Source organism: Sceloporus occidentalis, unplaced genomic scaffold (genome assembly GCF_023333645.1).
Source record: "Sceloporus occidentalis isolate IW3139 unplaced genomic scaffold, rSceOcc1.0.p SCAF_2, whole genome shotgun sequence".
Classification (NCBI taxonomy): Eukaryota; Metazoa; Chordata; class Lepidosauria; order Squamata; family Phrynosomatidae; genus Sceloporus; species Sceloporus occidentalis.
The window spans coordinates 155,454,400-155,471,891 of NW_028316982.1; the positions used below are offsets into that span (position 1 = coordinate 155,454,400).

Sequence of the window (17,492 nt, forward strand, 5' to 3'; positions counted from 1 at the left end):
TTCTTGCGGTTGGGGGAGGTACACTGTGTGTGTTCTGGGCAGACAAGAAGTAAACATTAAATCCTTCCATTAAGCCTGACCACAAAGCTAATTCTACTGTGAACACTCAGGACACTAAATACGTGTAGGTACTAAGTATATTACTGCACTAAACTCATTACAGTGCTGCTATTCCACTTAAATGCTCTGGCTGCCTCCAGTTGCATTTTGGGATTTGCAGTTTAAGAAAGGGCATTTAGAATTCTCAGCCAAAGAGCTCTTAGGCCTCACTGAACTACAAACCCCAGAATGCAACAGGAAGCAGCCAGAGCAGTAAAAGTGGAATAGCAGCACTATAAGTGTAGTGCAGTAATGTGATATGACAAGTTGTTCCAAAGAAAAACAGAAGAAAGATTAAACAGATGGGTCTGATCAGTGCCTTAGGGAAACTTCCTTTGAAATGCTATGTATTCTTTGTTTTTGTTTTTAAAAAAAAGTTGATTATAACTAATTATATTCTTATAATTGGTTTAGTAAATGCTTGGTTGCAAGGAAGAGTTTTCACTAAATTCTAAGATTTTAGTTTATATAAAATAAGACAACTTCAAGTAAAGTAATAAGCTGTAATTGTTCAGCTTCAAGTACAGTTCAAAGAAGACTAAAGTGCATGTTAGATGCTTAGTGCTAGGAATTGAAACGTAAACCTCAGGAATTAAAAATCTTACAATATATTTATTAATTTTAATCCATGTGTACATGATAGTCAGAGATTGTTGCTACCAATAGATTAATAGAGCCAAATGGTAAGTTACATTTTACGTGGTGCTCCAAGGAAAGCCAGTTTTGTGTCCTGCCAAAAATGGAAGACATTTTTATCACAATTTTGTACCTCATCAGACGTGTACAAACAGGAGGAATGGTAAAATTTCTGGTTAAATGATAAAAGACAGATATAATTCACCCTATGTTTTGTTTCCTGGCAGAACTAGTTATTTATACAAGCCACACATGTTGCATTATCTTACCCACAACTATGAAGGAACTCAAGAATTAAATATATTGTTGTACTAACTCAAAAATAGCCACATAGACCTGAAATGTTTCTCTCTTTTTCTCAGGTAACTCCCAAACAGTGGTATGTTCAGCTGCAAAGATTTTCCATTACTCTGAGTCTCCTGGAAAAGTGACTTGGTTGTTACTTCAGCCTGCCTTGTTTATTCCCACCACATCTTCTGGGAACTGGTGAACTGTGTTGTACTGCAAGGTTGCAAAATTATATTTTAAAACTTGTTCAAAAAATGGAATGCTTTGCCAATGGAAAATTATATATGAAAGTAACCTTAAATTTTTATTAGGTATATTTACTAAACATGTAATGCTTCTGAAAAGTTTTTCAGATAACTGAGTGGAAAGTGATAGCAGAATGGTACTTGTGATTGTATGTATATGCAGTTTGTAGGGCAAGGAACATGTTTAGTACAGTGATTTTGGCATATGAATAATAATAATAATAATAATATATTTATATTCTGCCTTTTCCTTGTGGAATCAAGGTGGATTAAAAGCAAAGATAACCAAAATAAATAAATAAATAAATAAATAAATAAAAATACAGATACAAAGTACAAAATAACCCCCCCTGTCAGTTAAATCACAGCTAACATAACAATAAATTAATTATACAAAAAGTCAAAAATACATAATAAAGAATACAAAATCCAAAAAAAATCCAAAATACATGACATAGCATAATAATAACATAGCATAATGATCTAAATGACAATCCCCAACTCTCCCCTGGCAGCAAAACAGCAAATCAGTAATCAATTACATATCTAAAATAGTTAAACTCTGGGCTGGTGCAGCCAGGGGTTCTGAGGGCGTTGGAGCCAGCATAAAATACTCTGCCGCTCTCCTTCATGTCCTTTTCTATAATGAGCCAGAGAGGCATAGCTCATTTGCCTGTTTTATAAATTGGCCTAAACAGTGTGGCTTGAATCCTAAGATAAATTAACTCATGGAAGGTCCCAAAAGAGGTTTGTTCCTCCACTTCTCATTATCAAGTGTTCCAATTTTGTGAGGTCTCTATTTTGAGAATACTGTTCTATCAGGTCTGCAATTCAATGTCAAATTTAAACATTTTCAAATGACTCTGCCTCATCTGATCTCATTTTATCTATGATTCCTAAGTAACAAAAGTTACTGTACCAAAAAAGTCTCTTATGCCAACCATTTTCCCTTCAAAATATTACCCACTACTTCTTCTGTGAGCATTACTTAACACTTAATTTTAAATCATGTTTGTTTCATATTAAATAGATGAAAAGAAAGGGTCCAATTTTAACATGTTTTATTTTATTTGAAAACTAGTGTATCATTCGGCAAGAGATTATTTTATTTATTTATTTATCTATTTATTTATTTTATTTTATTATAGGGTGCTTTTCTCCAAGGACAGGACCCATGTAACATGTAGACAGTTTCTTCAGAACTTTTAAATCTGTCCTAGTTAACTTATCTCTCTGTCCAGATATCAAGATATCTATGTTCTGATACTTTTCAATGAATATTAAGCTTCTAGCAAGAACAGATTTTTTTTGAGGAACAGATTTAAGATCTAGTGCCTTTGATTTCTTCAAATATATCTTATAATACTGTAGAAGTGTTCTTGTTAACTACTCACGAGTTGACCTCAATTCAGGCAACCTCATGAATGAGACACCTCCAAGCCACCTGTCCTCAATTACTCTGCTCAGGTCCTCCAGGCTCAGGGCCTCACCTTGACTGAGTGTATCCATCTGGCATGTAGTCTTCCTCTCTTTCTGCTGCCCTCCTTCTTTCCTAGCATTACTGTCTTTTCTAGTGAGTCATCTCTTTTCCTGATGTGGACAAACTATGACAACCTCAATTTCATCATCTTGGCTTCCAGGGAGAGTTCAGACTTATTTGTCTTTTTTTGATGTCCATAGTATCCTTACCATTGTTCTCCAGCACCGCATATCAAATGAGTTGATTTTCTTTCTATCTGCTTTGTTCACTGTCCAGCTCTCTCTTTCATACATGGTGTTAGGAAATACAGTGGCTTGGACAGTCCTAAATTTGATAATCAGTTTAATATCATTTCTCTTTAAGATTTTAGTTCTTTCATACCTGCCCTTCACAATCCTACTCTTCTTCTGATTCCTTGACTGCAATCCCCATTCTGAATAATGATTGTTCCAATGTATGGGAAATCTTCTAAATACAGCACGCCCACACCATACACGGATGTGCCATACGCGGCTTTAACCTTATGTGGAAGGTTAAGCCGCCCGGCAATGAATGGTGCGTGCACCACGGCAAACACTGAAGCACTCCCCCATTGCAGCCAATGGCGTTTGAGCTTACATGTTTTCCCCATCCGCGGAGGGATCCGGAATGGATGCCGGCATATGGAGAGGGTGAACTGTATTTCAGTTTCTTCCTAGTGTGCCTTGAATTCCTGTAACTCCTCTGTAGTTGTTATTTTTGTTTTTTTATGTTCAATAGCAAGTCTGCCTTAACACTTTCCTCTGACTTTCTCTAGTAATTGTTTCAAGCATTTGATGTTTTCTGCTAGTAGTATGGTGTTGTCTGCATGTCTTAGACTGTTGATATTTCTTCCTCAATCTTTACTTCTCTTCCTTCATGTCTAGACCTGCTCTGCATATGGTCTTTTCTGCATAAAAGTTGAATAGATAAGATCAATGCAGCATTGTCTGATCCAAATGGGAACCATTCTGTTTCTTCATATTTTTCATAGAACTATATTTCTGCCAAAAGAATCAATACTTCAGGCGTTGATATCTCAAGGGTGAACAAGAAATCGGGTACCCTGTTGTATGTAGACTTGGGATTACAAACAACACTTGATAACTGTTAGTGGAACTGAAGAATAAGGGCAATCCCATTTCAAGTGCAGGACCCCACCCTCAGGCATCCCAAAAGCTGCTCCTATAGGGTCAGAGATCTCCAGGAGCCCTGATGTTAAAATTGCCACTGCATCTCTGATGTCCAAACAACAAAATGCCATCCTTACTGTTCTTGTTTCTTTTTGCTGCTTGCCTGACTTCCTCTTGCTTCATTATTTGATTACAGAGTTACTTCTCTATAGTGTTACTTCTCTATAGAACCTTTGATAAAATTGGGTGTCATCCACTGATATTTTTTTTGTATTATTATTTTTGGAGGGGAAACAACTTGGTAAAGTGCCTTTCTCATGGATTCTGTGAGGATCTAATGAAGCCCTCACCCCTGGTAAATTGTAGTTTTACTCCTCTCCTTTTCCTCATTGTATTTCTTATAGATACAAGGGTGCATGCATCATGTTCAAATTTGTACTATAGCCAATATATTCATATCCTATTCCTTATCTAGTTCCTCCTATCAGGCTTTCTGTTTATAGCCCACTTCTCTTCTGTGGCTTATAGAAAAAATAAAATCAAACAATATTAGCAGTAATCATCTGAGAAAGCAATTTTTCAGGTATCCTAGCCTGAAACCTCTTGAGAAATTTAAAGGTAGAAAAACAAAAGAAACTTTGATTTTTATTGTAATAGAATAGATGTAAATAATAAACAAAGCTTCTTTCATCTAGAACAGCCAGTAAAGTTATTTACAGCAGTCAAACCTTGCATTTCCTAGGACATAATGAAACAAGACCAGGTCCAGTCTCTATAGAAAATGTTATTGTTGGCAAACCAGCCAAAAATGATTTAAAAGACTTGTGTGTATATCCTCTTGGCATCATCCTGAATTTTTCTCCTGGGTTTTTTGCAGCATCACATTTTTTGTAGCCAGTTCTTTGTTAGTCAACCATCCCTCGTGTAGGCAACTTTCTCTAATGTTCTTTTTCCCTCCAAAATTCTCATGTGATCAATTGAAGAAGAAAGCTGTCATATCTATTTTCATAAAACTGTAGCTAGGATATAAAAGCAGTTTTAAGACAATTGCAATATTCATGGGTCAGTTCTCATAAGGCCTCTGGAACATCGTTTACCTAACAGTTGTATGTTACTCAATATAAAATTGCACACACTGAAAGGAAGTGAGAGGAGTAACCATATAGTGAACTTCTTGTTTTTGCTTTACTTCAAGATCAATGTTTGAAGAGTATTTTCCTCTGCTTCCTTGCCACATTTCCCTGTGATGGGCAGAAATACTGTCATTCAAGAAATGTAGGCTGCTGCCACACTGTAAAATCAATTCAGTTGGACACCACTTTAACTGCCATGGCTCCATCCTATGGAATCCTGGGATTTATAGTTTGTTGTGACACCAGCACTCTCTTGACAGAGAAGGCTAAATATCTCACAAAACCACAAATCTCAGAATTCCATAGCATTGAGCCATGGCAGTTAAAGTAGTATCAAACCGCATTAATTCTGCAATGTCGATGCAGCTGTAGTTTGTATGTAAACTATGAAAGGCTAGATTTACTTAAGCCAAATTTAACAATGGTTAGAACAAAAAGATGAGAGTCAGTGTAGTATACCAATAAGAGTATTGGACTCTCAGTAACCAGGGGTTGAATCCCTGCTCAAAGCCATGGAAAATCACTGGGTGACCTTATACAAAAAATACTCTCTAAGCTGTAGAAGAAGTTGCAAACTCCCTCTGAATAAATCTGAACAAATCTAAATAAATGAGAAATGGCTTGAAGGCACAGAGCAATAACAAAAAGGCCTTTCTGTTTACTTTCAGGTTGATAACACAAAGTGTGGGAACTGTGTCTACAGTGACCATAATCAGTGCTTCAGGTTTAGACACACGATGACCCTGATTTTCAGTTTGAGTTCTAACTGTTACTACAAAGTCTCTCCTCATGCAGCAAAATGTTACAGAAAATTATCAATAATTAAAATAAAATTTATAAGTGAAAACATTTAAAACCCTCTTATTCATGATTGATAGAGGGATATCAGAAATTCTAAGTCTGTTTGAATGGTAGCGTTCTGTTAATGTGCTTGATTCACAGGTATATATTGAAATTAAAAGTTCTTCAAGATAATGCATTTCCTGATTGAAAATTATAATCACTTGCTAATGGCCACATCCTGTAGTGAGGATCTAGAAAAACATCAAAAAAGAATACAACTGTTTTCAGAAATACCCATCCTTTGCAAGTCTTTTCTCTTGTAACAAACCCAATACATTTCATCCAGGTCTGAAAAATGAAATAGAAGCATTTTAAGGCCGATGAATATTAGATGCACATTTTTTCTGTTGAGGGCTAGGGGGCGCTCTGTCTACATGAATGGAACCAAATTCATTTCCTTTGCACTTACTAGCTCATCTTCAATTAATTCTTCATCTTGTGGGCCTAATGTAGTGAATGAATGTTTATGTATCTTTATGAAAAATTCTGTCTACATTCTTTAAAAAACCCTCATGTAAAAACAGGTTTCTTGAAAAGTTTAAAGTGCAGTCTGCTCAGCTTTGAAAGACATTGAAATATGTTGATTGCAAGTGTTCGCATTTTGCTAACAGAATGTCCTAACCTTGTCAATTGCTGTTTTGCTCTCTGGAAAATCTATAGTTGGTTATGGTGTCATGATCTGGAAGGCACTGAGGTCACCCTTTATTAATTCCCAATAGGAAGGTCTATTATCTTCACCTACAGTGCATCATCTGTCCTTCGTGCATATAGCTGCTGAAGAGTATACAACACAGAAATAGCATGGATGCAAAGGGGAATAGTTTGATCCTACAGAGAGTGATTCCAGAGATCTGCAATTTTCTGTCCTGTTTTTCCAGTTGGTGTTAACAGTTTTGTCTTCTCTTCTCATAATCAGCTGATGGTCAAAAATCTGTCTTCCTAGCTTGCCCTTCATCCATATATATGGGTTATTTCGCTAGCTCTTTCTGCATAAGTCATGTGAAAACCCTTCATACATTCTTGATGTTCATATTAAACTTATTTTTAAATGGGAGCAATCAACTCACATTCCAGAATTATCATTAGTACACCAGATATAGGGCTATGCAGGTGAAAAGATAATGTAAAATAGTCAGCGGGGGAGTTAACTTTCACTTTACAAGAAAAAAGGGTGTAGTTGAAATGACATTCCACACATCTGATGAAATAGCTTATGCTGTAATAAATCAGTTAGTTGTTAACATGCTATAACATGTGTTGTTGTTTTTGCTCCAGGAAATAAGCATAGTCATGCTTCTTACAAATTTAAAAGGTTCATTTATATTTCTATTACGTTCTTTAGCATTTGTCATTTGTTTTCATAATCTGACAATCTTTTAAGATTTTTTTGTTTTAATATTTTGTTTTAATATTATTTAATATTATAAAACTTTCCTCTTCAAGACCACAGAAGGAAACATTTTTCAATGTATTAAGAGACTGGAAAATGTCTTTAATTTTTCTCGATATTCTACTTGGGGATATTAATGCTTTGGACAATTAAGTAGGCAAGTAGTCTACTTAGACCAACAACATACACAGTATACACACCGTACGCTGTCTGATTAACAGCTCAGAGGCAGCATGTTGGGTAAACATTGGGGGTTGCACTCTTGCCTCCTTTTCTTTTCCCATCCCTTTCCTTCTCTTAATTTTTTTCCTGTTTATTCATCTTGTCATCGTTCTTGCATCATTCATTTTAAAATCTCTCTACTTTCAGTTTTCATTTCTCTTTCTGTTGGCGTTAATTTTTAAAAGATGCTTTTCTTCTCTTATTTCCTTCTTTCCTAGATAAGACATCATAGGTGTTGATAGAAATCATCCTAACTAGAAAAAAACAACAAAGCAAATTAACCTTACAGAGCATAATAAATCGTAGCACATCAAAATTGTTACCAGCTTTCCTGCTGTATGTATATCAATCTCAGTATTGGATAAATGAGCCAGTTCCTTTTGTGCTTGTTGAATTACTTCTTTACTCCCCACAGATATTTATAGGCTGTGGTTTTATTTATAACCATCATGTTTTAAATTTTCCTCTTCCATAACCCAACAGGTGGTAAATGAAGTATTCTCCATCTTTGTGCTAATAATAGACGTCCCATAGATAACACAAGAGTAGTATCTTCTTTTGCCTTCTTACATGTCCTTTAACATATCCTAATAGGATTATTTGTGTAGTGGATGCATCCCATATCCTATTATATCTTTGATACCTTATATAACATTCAGATATAATATTAATATTTACACAAATGTGAATTAATGTACCTCTTTTTTCATGGCACCGCTACCATATATTAGATATATTTAGGTATATTTTTGTGATTCTAAACAGGGATATAATATCTGAAATTTCTTGATGTCATAATATAATTCTCATTGGTTCATTGCATTTATGTTAACATTTTGCATCAGATATATTGACGTTAATGTTAAAAATCATCAACTTACTAAACCTCTGAACCTGAAAGTCAGAAATAAGGATCGATAGGTTGGGCTCCCATCTTTTATTTCTCTTTAGGCTATGGGTACAAAGCCTATCAAACCTGGTTACTGTGACTCAGACCTTTGGGTTCAGAAAAAGTAATTTAGGACCAATTTGCATACTTTGGTAATGGTGTGGAAATTATTTCCCTTCCAATACACATGCTTGTATTTTGAAATGTTGCCAGAGTGCAGTTGGTCTGAATACTGAAGAGACATGCCCTATGATCTTCTTTGTTCAGGCAAAAGTACAGTTGTTGGATTTAGCTGTGTGCATGAACTTTGGGCTCTTGAAGTCCCACATTATCTTTGTGTTGTAATTTCTCCCTGGTCTATGGAAAATTATAGCTAAAACTTCTGATTTGCAAGACAATCTCAAATCAAGAAGAGAGGGAAGAAATTGACAGTGCCTAGGTGAGGGGACAATGGGCCCATACAGGCAGGCCAAAATAAAGCTGCTTTGGGTCACTTTGGAGGTATGCTTTTTAAATGATGCATGCATCCTAAGAGGCTGGAAGCCGCACCAAAGCCACGCTCCAGTCCTAAGGAGTGGGGCAAGGAGGTGTATTGGTGAGAAAGGAGTTTAAATTCTGGCTGAGGATTCCTTTTGAGAAAGTGGGGAAGCAGGAGTTTAAATTCTGACAGAGGCTTCCTTGTGAGAAAGGGAGAAACAGGCAGGAGTTTAAACTCTGGGAGAGTCCTTCCTTGTGAGAAAGTTGGAAATGGAGTAAAGCAGGGGTTTAAGTTTTTGCAGCGACTTTGTGATGTGGAGGTGGAAAAAAGTGAGGAAAGGGTTTAAGTTTAGACCTCTTTGTGGTGGGATTGACTTCTATGGGGAGGGAAGCATTGCTTTACTTGGTTCTTGTGGCAGCAGCCTATTGCCCTGGGATTGTTGCTTAGCCTGGCCATTAAATGTGTCTTCATTTCAATCTGCAGTTGCTCCAGGCTACGGACATCGAACCCACAGATACCAAGGGTCCACTGTATATTTTCAAGAAAGCAATATAGTAGACAGCAAGGCTGAAGACATTGTTAGTAAAATGCAAACATCTATATCATGGTTATATCTGGCAGCAACCAGGGGAGGGCCTATTCAGTTGTGGTGTCTCACCTTCAGCATAGCCTTTCCTGTGCAATATGACAGCTGGAAATCTCGATGTGTATTTAATTACCTATTCAAATCTTAATTATTTGAGGAAAACAATTGATTATTTTTATACCTGATATAGTGAGATTTTTTGGTCTTACTGTAGGTTTTTTTATATTCTAATTTTTATTGTTGTTTTTATGAATTCAGTACAATATCGCGAAAATTTGGCAAAGATTCTAAATTAATTTACATTACATTTATTATTTATATAAATTTAAAATATGTTAATTTTAGAAGATGTATTATATAGATGTTAATAAATAGAACATCAGTGATTGTAGAATCAGATGAATTTGATTTCCTAATTTGGAAAAGCTAGAAGAGGTGCTTTAGTTAAAGAAAGAAGCTGAGATAATGATATACCAATGTTATGTAAAAGCCAAGAAAATAATTTAAGGGCATTTAAATCAGCTTTGATCCTGTCAGGAACATTTGCTGATGTTTTAAGTTATGAATTTCTTTACTCTCTACTCTCAATAGAATAATCACTGATCAGTTTGTATGGAGTGATCATATTATTCTGAAATATAAATGAAATGCTAGATTTATGCTAATGATATTTATGGTTATGTTGGGGTTATGTGGTGCATTATTTTCATATTTACTTCTCTTTTGTCTTGGATTTACATGAACATCTTATCGTAATCTGATATATTAAATCTGTACTGCTGGTTTTCCATCTCTAGATGTTGATGTCGTACCAGATGCACAGCTAATAGCACTATATTTGAAATTCAGTCCTTCTATGTATTAAGATTGACTCTCCCCCCAGATCAATTTTGGGAATGTTAAGATAAGGAAGGCTCTTTTTTATATGTGGTTGACTTGTAAAAAGGTGAAAAGCTACTGTTTAAGATTTATATGTTAAGGCAGAACATTTTAAACTAGATTTTGTAATGTTACCAGTAATGCTTTTGTTCAGCATTATGGAGAAAGAACTGGAGAGTAGATATGGATAACTTCTTTGATATATGACAGCAAAAATATTACTTGCTCCAACTTGAAAACGAACTGAAGCATTACCAATGAAGAATGGATTGTTAAGGTTGCTGAGTTAGCCCAAATGGCCAAATTAACATGGGTTCTAAAGGACATGTCAGTTGAAGATTTTATTTTCTTATTTTATTTTTGTAAAAGATTGGAAACCGTTTATGGATTTTTTGAACAATAAGAAATCTAACAATGTAATCTGTGACTATAGCTATTAGTAATTTTAGTAAGATTATTTAGTTGGACCTATTATGGTAGAATAATATTCTTTTCTAATTCCTCATTCCTCTAGTTTTGAAAACGCTCCTTGCTTTGAGTCTCCAATACAAAAGTCTTGAATTTTGAAAGCCATTTATTTTCCAAATTTCATGTGTCTCAAAAGGGCAGTTGAGATTTTTTCACAGTGTATTCTATTGCTGACCACACAAATGTAATACTTACATTTCTATGATCCTTCCTTAATTCTGTCCCAGAAATGGCTCGTGTTAGTTTGTTTATACTGAAAACTCTTAAAATTGATTTCCTATATTTTTATAATAAATATTTTTAAATCCACTTATTTTAGTGCTGTCTGTAGCCTTTTCTTGTGTCAGAATTTGCCAATAGTGTATTCATTCTGTTTAGGTTTCTCTGAGCAACTTGTAAAAACACCATGAAGAGTTGGGTGTTTGTTTTTCCTTCCATTTTCAATTTCTTCTTAGTTCCCAGAAACTACTGGAAACCAGGATGATTCACTTAATATCTCTAGAATTACTTTCTGAATTAACATAAAATGGTTTATATATTAGCAGCTTTTTAAATCCAGCAGCTAAAAAAAATCCAAATTGTAATTATTTATGAGAACTTTATCTTATAAATACTTGAATGTAAGTATCATTGAGAGTAAGGTCATACTTAGATAAAGACCATATAGGCATTCTCTAGGGTGGGTCCTTTTCTGGCAATGGGTCAATGGTTTTGAGGGGTTTTACCTGGGGCAAGTCACATGCTCTGTGCCTGAGTGGAAGGCAATGGCAAATCTCCTCTGAACAAATTTTGCCAAGAAAACCCCATGATTGGAGTGCCGTAAGTTGGAAATGACACACACAACAACAACAACAACAACAACAACAAAATGGTTCCAGATATGTGCTACAATAGGTCTAGTCTCTGAACCCAACTTTTAAAATCTCATTTGCCCAAATTGTAAAGTAGTAAAGATCTGGAGAAATTAAAATAACAGAGTGGATTTATGTATGCTTACTCATTCATATGCTTCATTGACTTCAATGGGATTTATTCCCTGAGAAGTGGAAGCCTCCACAAGACTGCAGCCTCCAAAGGTGGATCAAGAGTTGTAATTCATACGCAATTCTGAAGCAGATTAATTATATTCAAAATATGCTGTGGTTTCAGACACAAAGTGCTTCTTAGCAGCTTTTCTCAGTCTGCCTTCTTGTGTTTTTCATATATTTTGGAAGAAATATGGTCCCTTTGCCATTGTCCTTAAAGGGAAAGATAACTGCTGCATTTGCTCATTTAACACTGTGACATTTGGAGCAGTTGTTTCTCTCATACAGTGGACATAGGTGGCTTCTGAATGTAGAACATGCGTGATTTGGAGGTTGCCATAGAAAGATAAGAAGATATAGATTTAAATAGATATTTAATATTGAATATATTCATTACTTTTCTGCTTAAAACTATGCTGTCTAATGTATAATATTATTAGGGGCTTACTTTTCTATTTTCATCAACTGTCCAAGATGGGGAAAAACAAGCTACAGGTTCGCTTTTGGTTTATATTCCCAAAAGGGGTTTGTTTTCCAACAAACTGATTAAATCTTGAAGCTTACATTATAATTGTGCTATCAAAATTTTATCCATTTATGTCTGTCAAGCAGTCCACACCTATTTTTAGAAGAATTTGTCCTTCATGGTAAAGGCTGTACTATTTAACAAAATTCAGTCTACTTAATGAACAGAGAGGTTTAGGATCAGGCTACAAATATCCTTCCCAGCTTAATCGGGTATCATAATAATTACATTCTCTGATGTGTCATAAAATTTACTGGCCAGTACTTTTTATTGCTTGAACCATTTCTGCTGCTGGAACTATATATGGAAGAAATATATTAAGCATAATGTGAATTGTTTAACACATTATAGTCCAATAACTCTTGAGCTAGCACCTTTTTCTTTGTACACATTCTTTTTTTCCTCTTTCCTGTCCTCTTTCCCTCCCAAACCCTATTCCATAAAGTGTGACATACTCATAAAGAGATGCATAACCCAATTATTATAATTTTCATCATGTTTTTTCCCCTCACTTCCTAATTGAGGACAAATGCATCAGGTTTAATGAAGTATACCAAGAGCTGGTATACATGTCCTTTTCATCTTGCTGTTTTGGCATATTGGGATGCCGCGTTAAAGGTTATAATTGTGGGTTCTGTGCCTCATCCTAGAGAAGTTTTAAATCATTTCATGAGATTTGCACCACTCCTCCTTGTCACTTCTCCATCAGCTCTCAGTCCATTTAATCCAGGCCTCTCAGCTGTGTGGCTCCGGCTCCCGTTGTGAGTGATCGGCCTGCTTGAGTGCTCTCAGCTTCTCCTGTCACATCACATTTGCATAAAAGAGGACAGATAACCAAATTTGAGCACACAAATGAAAACGTTAAGCGCTGAACCTGTCACAGTTGTTGTTCAACTAATTGTGAAAAATTTGATTTGCTGCCTTTTTGCTGTTTATCATGCAGACCCCCGTCTCAAATTCTCCACGGCTTCATGCTACTGTATGGGTACCTTTTTAAACTGTCTGCACAAGCTGCCCACCCTGGGGATTACTTACCTCTCCTACCAGCTTTTAATGTTGCCTCATCTACTTGACTAAATTAGGCCACCATGGCAAACAAACACATAATTAAAAACCTGGTAAGACAACTGCAGTCGCATCCCCCTAAATTGATTTTTTTCCCAGTTGTGGGCTGGGTGTGATTGCCATTTCCTCCCTTGTTCTGTGTGTTGTTGGTAAAGGTGGCAGAATGCATTGCTACTTCGTTGCTAAAGTTACTGATTACATTCTGTTCAGATTTGAACCAACAGCCTGGCATTATAGATTAATAGTCTTAGATATTTTATTTCTGTATAGATTATAGAAATATTTTAATGTTTCTGGCTGTCCTCCAAAATGCCTTATCATTTAAAAAAAATAAGCATATTAGTGGGTATCTTAAAGTCATCTAACTTTTTGTTTTATTGTCTTATTGACTTAGAGCTGGTTTCATAAATTGTTTGTTTCTTGTTAACTGCCTTCAAGTTGACTTTGACCTATGGCAACCTTATGAATGAGAGACCTCTAAGTCACCCTATTCTCAGTCACTCTTCTCAGTCTTGCAGCTTTGTGGCCGTAGCTTCTCTGATTGAATCTATTCGGCTGGTATCCAGTCTTTCTCTTTTCCTGTTGCCCTCAACTTTACCAAGCATTATTCTTTTTTCTAGTGAGCCCTTTCTTCTCATGAGATGGTACAACAACCTCAGTTTAGTCATCTTTGCTTCAAGGGAGAGTTTGGGCCTGATTTATTCTACAACTCATTTACTGGGCTTTTTAGCAGTCCACTGTATTCCCAGAACTCTTCTCCAGCAACACATCTCAAATGCATTGATTTTCTTCCTATTAGCTTGCTTCACTGTCCAGCTTTCACAACATCAATTGTACTGGATTTCAACCTCATGCAGGTGAACAAAATACAATTGACCCTGGAGGAAAAACATAAGATCCTCCAACCCTTCAGAACATGTTTGGTGGGCAGCCACCATCAAGACATCGAGATTTTAATGGCTAAATCCACCTGTCTCATTGTGCTTCCTCCCTCCAGCACAAGAAGTAACATGGGAGCACAATATAGAGGCCTATATGTAAGGTGGCCTAAGTTACGTGAATTGTGCCAACATGTGGAGCTTCCATATGGCATGCCACTTTAGCCCTGGTTGCATACTACATAAATGGACTATCTCCTGACTAGAATGTCTATGTTGAGCCTACACCTGTGAACAAAATCCTTGAGATATCTTTAACTGATCAAATGTTTTACTTTATAAATATATAAAAAGAACAAGTAGAAACCTAATAGCAGCCTGTCAGAGATAGATACAGAAATGCAATGTGCTTGTGTATTCTTCACCTGTTTTCTTAATATTTCATTATTTTAGCAGTTGACTCAAAACTTGTGCTGAACAAGATGCATTTTTATTTTATTTCTTATGTATTAAAATATTTATATTCATCCTGATATCTGATGGCCTCTGGGTGGCATACAATAAATGTAGTTTAGAACAGTTTAAAATAGTATCCATCTATAGTCAATTGTTTAGAATTTGGAATGATTAAATTCTTAATTGATAATATAAAGTCGAAGGCTTTCATGGCTGGCATCCATAGTTTTTTGTGGGTTTTTCGGGCTGGCCACATAGCCCGAAAAACCCACAAAAAACTCTTAATTGATAGTTCAGGCAAATTTATGCTAAAAACATTTGTAACTTTAATAAACTATATGGCTTTCATCAGCTGGAAAGGGAGGTATCCATTGAGAGAAACTCGGTGTTTATATAAACATAGTTTTAAAAATATATAATATTTGATAGATATCAACTGTTTTTCTTTATGCTCTATGTCTGGTACTTACCAGCTTGGATTTGGACAGACATATTTTATATTTCCTGCTTTATTTCAGGACCTAGTTTGCTTTTGGTGTGCAATTATTGTAATTTTTACTCTTGCTACTTATACTACTAACTAGAGATCCAACAATGTTAGAGTGGATCAAAAATTGTAATTTAATGACAGAACTGAAATGTTAACTCTTGCATATATTGTTTCAGAGATTGAAGAATAAGATAATTTAGATAGTTCTCATTTATTTCTTATCTCAGATGGCTTCATCTTAATTCTTACTGAGCTTGTGAATACGCATGATCTGCGTTCAGTTGTAGAGAATTCTATAGTATCTTCTATTTCTTGTCCAGATTTTGAAATTGCTTTATGGAATGTTTGTACAAAGCTGACATAAGATATGTGCAAAGTCTAACGATCCATTTAATTTTTGAACAAATATTAGTGGGAAACTGTTTTGTGCAGTTCCCCTAGGTCTCAAATGTACAGCTTCTTCTTATCCTCCTATTAGACATCTATTGACATTTGATTAACAGCAGTCCTCTCTCCTGCTTCCATTAGTACCTCTGTGTATTGTGCTGGGATTTTTCTCATTTTCCCCTGCCTACCTGGGCAAATAACCTCTTTCCCCAATGCTTGCTCTCCCTCTGTCTATTGGAACTAGCAAGCATCCACAGACATGTGGCTTGATTTGCTACAGACCACATGTATCTCTTGTTGGAAAGCTATTCCCCTGCAAGAAGTTGGATTTCTGCTAACTTGAGGAATTTTGGAGCAGGGTTCAGCTCGCTCTCATCTTTTACTGTTCTTTGTTATAATTTCATACAGTATAACTTTTGTAGCAGCTTGGGCCAGGAGATCAGACATGAATGGGAGATGATAAGCATTTTAAAAAAATCATTGTAGAGCCAGCCCAAAAAAGTCTGCTGCCTGAGGAAAAGTTTGCTGTCAACCATGAGACCAAGGATTGCTGAGAATCTGTGGCCCTGCCTCCCAAGAGGCAGGGCCACAGATCCCCATCCCATCCCCTGCCCAGTGAAGGGGTAGCAGTAGAAAAGTTGCTTCACCACCCCAACAAACCCAAACCCAAAAAGCACACTTAACTGAAACTGCCAATCACCTTAGGATCATAACAGCAAAAGACACACATTTCTGGTCCCATTTATCAGAGGATTAAGGGCTCCAGGTATGTCATTGTTAATGTGTGCATGTGTGTGTGTGAGAGAGAAAAGCAGACAGGCAGACAATGTGAGACTGTGTGCATAAGGCTGATTTAAGGTGGCTGGGGCCCTGGAGCATTTTGAAAAAGAAGGCCCCCTCTGTCATATGGGTGAGCTCACATGGGGGTTGGCTATGACCAAGACTGCAAGCCTGCCAGGCCAAGAGGAATTCTCACTGGAGCTCAAGCTAGACCCTTCCAGGCCTGACAAGACATGGACAGCCCTCTCCTTAAGACCATTTCTAGCATAACAAAACAAAATGTGTACACATGTATGTGTGCACAGTGTCAGCAGTTGCATTGGGTGTTTAGCTGCACTGGGATCTGGGGATAGCAACAGCAATAGCAAGTACATTTCTATACCGTTTATCAGTGTACTTAAGCACTCCCTAAGCAGTTTACAAAGTGTAAGCTAATTGCCCCCAACAATCTGGGTACTCATTTTAGCAACCTCGGAAGTATGCAAGCCTGAGTTGAGCTTGAGCCCTTTTGCTGGTGTTGAACTCACAACCTTATGGTTTGTGACTGAGTGGCTGCAGTACATGCATTTAACCACTGTGCCACCAGGGCTCTATAAATACAAATCCCATCACCCATAGCCTCATGCTGGTTGGAGATCCAATTTTACCATTGATCATCCAGTCTTGCTGGTGAGTGAGAGCAGTATGTATCTGTGTCCGCATCTTGGATCCTCTATTGCTGCTTGCTGCTTGTGTAGGATACAGTGGGTCCTTGGTATCTAATGAGGTTTGGTTCCATGATCCCTCGTGGATAACAAAACTGTGGAGGCTCAAGTCCCATTACATACAATGGCATAGTAAAATGGTGTCCCTTAGTTTGCTTTTTGAAATTTATGTACATTTTAAAAATATTTTGAATCCATGTTTGATTGAATCCATGGATAAAAATAATCAGGGCTAAATATACTTTCAGAACCCCCCCCCCCTTTTCTCTCTGTCTCTCTCTCCCTTTCTCTCTGATGATCCATTTTCAGAATTGGGGGCGGGTTATAGACCGCCCATTTGGGGCGGTCTGGACCCGTCCCTTTCCCCGGAGTATCGGGGCTTCAGCAGCTACAC

General features: G+C 36.5%; 1 protein-coding gene across 2 annotated transcripts in view; it reads left to right on the forward strand.

The window, feature by feature from the left end:
- The window catches only part of RBM26 (RNA binding motif protein 26), a 75,472-nt gene extending 68,289 nt beyond the window's left edge, over positions 1-7,183 (forward strand). Inside the window, exons 23-24 of one of the 2 annotated variants that reach the window (XR_016280154.1) lie at positions 1,098-1,243; positions 6,595-7,183. The gene's annotated coding sequence lies outside the window, so the exon portion shown is untranslated. Of the gene's footprint in view, positions 1-1,097; positions 1,584-6,594 lie in introns of those variants that run through there. The other variant, XR_016280153.1, reaches the window with a different exon arrangement.
- Positions 7,184-17,492: the final 10,309 nt, after the last annotated feature.